This window comes from Brachyhypopomus gauderio, chromosome 9, assembly GCF_052324685.1.
Source record: "Brachyhypopomus gauderio isolate BG-103 chromosome 9, BGAUD_0.2, whole genome shotgun sequence".
In the NCBI taxonomy this organism is placed as follows: Eukaryota; Metazoa; Chordata; class Actinopteri; order Gymnotiformes; family Hypopomidae; genus Brachyhypopomus; species Brachyhypopomus gauderio.
This window is the reverse complement of record NC_135219.1, coordinates 4008133-4015632: the sequence shown is the minus strand read 5'-3', so window position 1 is coordinate 4015632 and position 7500 is coordinate 4008133. Positions and strand designations below refer to the sequence as shown.

Below are 7500 nucleotides of genomic sequence, written 5' to 3'. Positions count from 1 at the left end.
ATTGAGAAAATCTTGTTTGACTTTTAAAGAATTTATTTGCAAATAATGGTGGAAAATAAGTATTTGATCACCTACAAACAAGCAAGATTTCTGGCTGTCACAGACCTGTAACTTCTTTTTTAAGAGGCTCCTCTTTCCCCCACTCATTACCTGTAATAATGGCACCTGTTTGAAGTCGTTAACAGTATAAAAGACACCTGCCCACAACCTCAAACAGTCACACTCCAAACTCCACTATGGTGAAGACAAAAGAGCTGTCGGAGGACACCAGAAACCGAATTGTAGACCTGCACCAGGCTGGGAAGACTGAATCTGCAATAGGCAAGCAGCTTGGTGTGAAGAAATCTACTGTGGGAGCAATAATCAGAAAATGGAAGACCTACAAGACCACTATTAATCTCCCTCGATCTGGGGCTCCACGCAAGATCTCAGCCCGTGGGGTCAAAATGATCACAAGAACGATAAGGAAAAATCCCAGAACCACAAGGGGGGATCTAGTGAATGACCTGCAGAAAGCTGGGACCAACGTTACAAAGGCTACCATCAGCAACACACTACGACGCCAGGGACTCAGATCTTGCAGTGCTAGACGTGTCCCCCTGCTTAAGCCAGTTCATATCCAGGCACGTTTGAAGTTTGCTAGAGAGCGTTTGGATGTTCCAGAAGAGTATTGGGAGAATGTCATATGGTCAGATGAAACCAAAGTAGAACTATTTGGTAAAAACACAACTCGTCGTGTTTGGAGGACAGTGAATGCTGAGTTGCATCCAAAGAACACCATACCAACTGTCAAGCATGGGGGTGGCAACATCATGCGTTGGGGCTGTTTCTCTGCAAAGGGACGACTGGTCCGTGTACATGAAAGAATGAATGGGGCCATGTATTGTGAGATTTTGGGTGCAAACCTCCTTCTATCAGCAAGGGCAATGAAGATGAAACGTGGCTGGGTCTTTCAGCACGACAATGATCCCAAGCACACTGCCAGGGCAACAAAGGAGTGGCTTCATAAGAAGCATTTCAAAGTCCTGGAGTGGCCTAGCCAGTCTCCCGATCTCAACCCCATCGAAAACCTTTAGAGGGAGTTAAAAGTCCGTGTTGCCCGCCGACAGCCCCAAAACATCACTGCTCTAGAGGAGATCTGCATGGAGGAATGGGCCAACATACCAGCAACAGTGTGTGCCAACCTTGTGAAGACTTACAGAAAACGTTTGACCTCTGTCATTGCCAACAGAGGATATACAACAAAGTATTGAGATGAACTTTTGTTATTGACCAAATACTTATTTTCCACCATTATTTGCAAATAAATTCTTTAAAAGTCAGACAAAATGATTTTCTCAATTTTTTTTTCACATTTTGTCGCTCATAGTTGAGGTCTACCTATGATGTCAATTACCAGCCTCTCTCATCTTTTTAAGTGGGAGAACTTGCACAATTGGTGACTGACTAAATACTTATTTTCCCCACTGTACAATATAAATCACAACTATAAAAGTCTGCTATCAGTATAACTCAAGGCTCCAGTTTAAGAACCACCAAGTATGACTTCTTGAGAGCCCTTACAAAAGAAAAGACTCCAAATGTCAAGTACAAGCTTATAAGGCCCTTCCAAAAACCTACAGAACATTACAAGCTCATATGGTCCTCTTTAAAGCAAACTACAAACTCAGAACGCCCTATTTAAAAATGGGGGTGTAAAAACTCATAAGGTCCTATAAATGGAAAGAACCTACAATGCATAGTGATGTACATACTCATAAAGCCTTATTAAAGGCACCTACAGCAGATAGTGAGTTATTTAAGTGGAGCACCCTTGTAATATAATCCCTTGTTACATACAAAATCTCTAATATTTTGAACTGTCCGTGTCTCCAGAATTGGGTGTTCTGCCTTTCTGCAAGCATCACATTCTATTAAAGAAGCTAACTTCCCATTCCTGGTGTGCCGCCCAAAATGTGTCATGACGGCTTTGACATCCGTGGTGGTCCAAGGCTTCTTTGTGTAGGCCCTTTTCCTTTTTCTGACGAGCTCTATTATAAATAATTAATACAGTTTAATAGGATTTTGAAACAGTCATTAAGAAATAAACATGCACAAATAAAATAGAGTGAACATCAAAAATCCTACCATTATTGCCAGCAACAGAAGTCTCAGTAGTGTCTGCGCCAACATTTTCACCTAAACAGTACATTTCAGAAATCGTTTTTGCAATAGTTTGATAACGTGCACAATTCTAAACATATGTAGAGCTATAATCCATCCTTGTACTACAGCCCTCAAAACATTAATTCCTTAATACATATGAATACTTGAACATAACAAAAGAACTGACTGTTTTGATGGCACAGCATCACAAGTATTGGACATATTTTATTGTATTATAATTTAGCAATAAACATTGGAAAACTTTAAAGTTTCTTTTAGGAATATTATCTTATGGAGCAGGACTGAAGGGAACGTTGTAGTGTAGCCTGGTGAAGGCCTCTGGCTTTAGGAAGGTTTCTGGCTTGGAGAACCTGACAGATACCTTTAGATTGAGGACCCCAGTGGAGCCCTTTGATTTAAGAATCACAGCAAAGGCCTCACACTGAAAATGGCAGATGAAGCTGGCAGTTTGGGAAGGCAGCTGTGGTATGTTGGAGGTATCTAGCTTGTGTAGCTCAGTAGGGGCCTCTGACTTGAGAAGCTTGCACTGTGACGAACGTGACTTGTATGGCTGGAGGCTTGTGGATCAGTGATGATAAAGACACTACAGCAGAGGTCTCAGACCTAGGGATTGGAAGCCCAATGGAAGATTGGTGAAACTTGGAGGGTCCTGTGGCTTGGGAGTAGTGGTGGAGGCTAGTTGCTTCTGAGCCTGTTTGACATGAGGTGAAGACCCTGGGCAGCGATAGATTAAGAGGTGACTTTTTCAGTCAGGGAGCGCCTGGCTTGAGGAGCCTAGAGGTGTCTTTTAGCTTTTGGTGTATCTGAGGCCTAGAGCTTCGGGAGTCAGGTAGGGGACTCTGGCTTGGGGAACCTAGTGGGGCACCTGGTTTGGGGATACAGTGTTGCTTAAGGAGCCCAACCATGGCCTGACAGTACCTGAAGTCCCAGAACAGCCACAGGCTGATTAATGTTAGAATTAATCAAAGTGGTGATGTCCTCCATTTTGAAGGGAAACAGAAGCAACAACAATGTCAACTGCAGTTAAGGAGACTTCAGGCCTGGTCTTCTGACTAGTAAACCCTTGTTCCAAGCTCTAGGAAGTCCGGTGAAAGCTTGGAAAGTTCAGTGGAGGGCTCTAGTTTCTGGATGCCTCAGTAGAGGCCTGTGACGCAACGTAAAAACAGGGAAACAGGAACACTACATGTTCTCTACTAAATGCAAGACAGAGGCCAGTTCCTCAGCCAGAGGAACATGCACATACTGCTGATGTGATGGACCAGAGATGGGACAAGACAGATTCAGAAACAGGAGGTTGAAGACCCACTGAGCAGGAAGCAGGGAAGCTGGCTGAGTCAAAGATCTGTTGATTAAGTTGCTAGGACTGGAATAAGCCCCAGATCAGCCAGACAAATCACATAGGCATTTAACAGCAGAGCATAGAATGTCATCTCAGAACACACTACAGAACTCTCTGCTGGACTCCAGCAGAACCAGGGTGCAGATGATGTCCAAGAAGAATAAGAGTGTCTTCAGTAGACAAAGAAGCATTGGGACATAACTATTGATCTCTATTATTTAATTTTTGTCTTTTTGTTCTAACAGCCCTTCTGTTTCAGGACTCAAGTATTTAGTGTATTGGTATTTGTTCATGATTCTGTATGTGTACATTTAGTTATGATTTACAGTTTTTGACGACTGCTAACATGCGTTTCCAAATCCTTGTGATACATTGTCAAAACTCTAAACACAGCAACACATTGACCTCACACAAATAGCCAAATAGTAAATATCGTGTTCAAAAGCGCATTTTCTTAACTAAATAACAACTCTGCATTTCACAATGCAAACAACTTTGTTAAAACACCTGAACCTGGTTCAGTATCCAATCATTCTTTCAAACACTAGCACATATTCTCTTTTCGAGATGAACATAGTCAATCACTGCACAACCACTGTAAAAAAACTAACATTTGATGGCAATACAGAAACAGTATTACATGTAATGTTTTACCCTCTCCCAGCAAACAACAGACATTTTACAGTAACTTCTGTTGTTTTCTTAGTCAGTTCATTTTTACTGTAATCCGCTTCATTTGGACTTTTTTTTCAAATGTGTGCATTTTTGGCAACATACTGTCTACACAATGAGTGATATTTACTGTTAGGTACTATATGGAATGTAGATTAGACAAAAAAGGAGTCAGTAACAGTTTTGCAGTAAAGGGTATATTTTACTGTATTAGGGACATTACTGTAAATTGTGGCCTAACCCAAAAAATAATTATCGTAATTGTAAACATAATTAGCCATGGTCCCATATGTGTAAAAATACACATATACAAAAAAAGCCACACAAGGGGGAAAAACAGAATATAAAACTGAACAGTCTTGTTAGGTCTAATCTAAACGGCCTTCAGCAGTTGGCCACATGTTTTCATCCACATCACATCTGATGTTGGCCCTTGCCATGGACCTGGGAAAGAAAAGCTTGGTATGTCTTATACACCCCTGGCAGTCTTCAGCTGAAATGTCTCTGCAGTCGGGATCTATTGCATCCAGGAGGGACATTTGGTCATGGGGCCGATGATCATACGCCTTCCACCTCCAGACTAAAAAAAGTTCCTTAGTGGGGTTGAGGAAAGGCGAGTAGGGTGGGAGGAAAAGGGACATCACTCTTGGATGGTCTATAAACCAGTTTGTGATGACATGAGAATGCTACATTGTCCCATCACAAATGTCCTGGTGTTTCCTCCCACCTGTTCCATTTCTGCTTCTGGAACCAGTTGTTGGTAGAGTTCATTCAAAAATCAAAGAAGGAGGTCACTGTTATAGGGACCAATCTGGCATTTGTGAAGGACCAAACCAGCACTTGAGATTGCAGGACAAATCGTTATATTTGCTCCTCTCTGACCCGGTACATTACTGTACTTCATTTTATTTCATTGATCTATATGTGCAAAAAATGTGTACAACAGTAATAACTTTTCAGCTGCCTTTGTTTTTGCAGAACTTGGCATTTTATACAATATTTAAGGCTTTGAACCTTAGGTTTTCATTTTTGGCATGCTGTGTACAAGCAATTGTAAATAAGACAAAAACGATCCAGAATTTTGTTATTGGATAACCTTGTGTGTATAGAAAATTTAAGCATTATAAAAACATGTAAAATGACTGCATTTTGTGCCATAACAACATGAATTGAACTAATAGTATAGCCACTGAAAACTGCTGTTGTGTTCACTGTGTTTGGAGTTTTGAAAATGTGACTACAGATTGGACAAACGCAGCTTAGCAGTTGTCAAAAACTGTAAAGGGACATGATTTCTATTTCAGGACTCAAGTATTTTGTGTATTGCTATTTGTTCCTGATTCTCTATAATATGTGTACATTTAGTCATGGTTTAAAGGGACATGATTTCTATATCGGGTCATGTATTTAGTGTCTTGCTGTTTGATTATGTCTGCCATCTTTGTACATTTATGTACACATACAGAATCATGAACAAATACCAATACACTAAATAATTGAGGCCTGAAACAGAAATCATGTCCCTTTAAACCATAACTAAATGTACACATATACACAATTAAGGACAAATACCAAGACAATAAATAGTTGTCACGATATAGCTACTATCATCCCCTGTGAACCATATATAAATTTACAAAGATGTCAGTCATAACCAACAGCAAGACACTAAATACTTGAGTCCTGAAATAGAAATCATGTCCCTTTAAACCATAACTAAATGTACACATACAGAATCATGAACAAATACCAATACACTAAATAATTGAGGCCTGAAACAGAAATCATGTCCTTTTAAACCATAACTAAATACAGAATCATGAACAAATACCAATACATTAAATAATTGAGGCCTGAAACAGAAATCATGTCCCTTTAAACCATAACTAAATGTACACATACAGAATCATGAACAAATACCAATACACTAAATCAGGGGTGGCCAACCCGCGGCTCTTTGCCTGGTTTCATGCGGCTCCCCAGCCGGTCCGCGGGCTCACCTGCACAAACGGGGCGACACACTGCTACATTTTCGTGCTGCGCGGTTAGTTTACAAGCCTAGCGAGCCGCTAATACTTTTAAAACCGGCGTAGTGGAAAACACGCATTTGACTGTCTTCACAGCTAATAATTTGCACTCGCCAGAGTTAAGGACAAATACCAAGACACTAAATAGTTGTCACGATATAGCTACTATCATCCCCTGTGAACCATATATAAATGTACAAAGATGTCAGTCATAACCAACAGCAAGACACTAAATACATGACCCGATATAGAAATCATGTCCTTTTAAACCATAACTAAATGTACACATACAGAATTATGAACAAACACCAATACACTAAATAATTGAGGCCTGAAACAGAAATCATGTCCCTTTAAACCATAACTAAATGTACACATACAGAATCATGAACAATTACCAATACACTAAATAATTGAGGACTGAAACAGAAATCATGTCCCTTTAAACCATAACTAAATGTACACATACAGAATCATGAACAATTACCAATACATTAAATAATTGAGGCCTGAAACAGAAATCATGTCCCTTTAAACCATAAATAAATGTACACATACAGAATCATGAACAAATACTAATACACTAAATAATTGAGGCCTGAAACATAAATCATGTCCCTTTAAACCATGACTAAATGTACACATATTATAGAGAATCAGAAACAAATACCAATACACAAAATACTTGAGTCCTGAAACAGAAATCATGTCCCTTTAAACCATAACTAAATGTACACATATACACAATTAAGGACAAATACCAAGACACTAAATAGTTGTCACGATATAGCTACTATCATCCCCTGTGAACCATATATAAATGCACAATGATGTCAGTCATAACCAACAGCAAGACACTAAATACTTGAGTCCTGAAATAGAAATCATGTCCCTTTAAACCATAACTAAATGTACACATACAGAATCATGAACAAATACCAATACACTAAATAATTGAGGCCTGAAACAGAAATCATGTCCCTTTAAACCATGACTAAATGTACACATATTATAGAGAATCAGAAACAAATACCAATACACAAAATACTTGAGTCCTGAAACAGAAATCATGTCCCTTTAAACCATAACTAAATGTACACATATACACAATTAAGGACAAATACCAAGACACTAAATAGTTGTCACAATATAGCTACTATCATCCCCTGTGAACCATATATAAATGTACAAAGATGTCAGTCATAACCAACAGCAAGACACTAAATACATGACCCAATATAGAAATCATGTCCTTTTAAACCATAACTAAATGTACACATACAGAATTATGAACAA

General features: G+C 39.3%; 1 protein-coding gene and 1 long non-coding RNA gene across 2 annotated transcripts in view; one reads left to right on the top strand and one right to left on the bottom strand.

The window, feature by feature from the left end:
• The window catches only part of eva1aa (eva-1 homolog A, regulator of programmed cell death a), a 63357-nt gene that overhangs the window by 47159 nt on the left and 8698 nt on the right, over nt 1-7500 (top strand). The gene's annotated exons all lie outside the window — the stretch shown is intronic.
• The window catches only part of LOC143522745 (uncharacterized), a 7155-nt gene continuing 1499 nt past the window's right edge, over nt 1845-7500 (bottom strand). Inside the window, exons 2-3 of the long non-coding RNA XR_013133120.1 lie at nt 2128-2178; nt 1845-2030 (exon numbers count right to left, since the gene is read on the bottom strand). This is a non-coding gene — a long non-coding RNA (uncharacterized LOC143522745). The remainder of the gene's footprint in view (nt 2031-2127; nt 2179-7500) is intronic.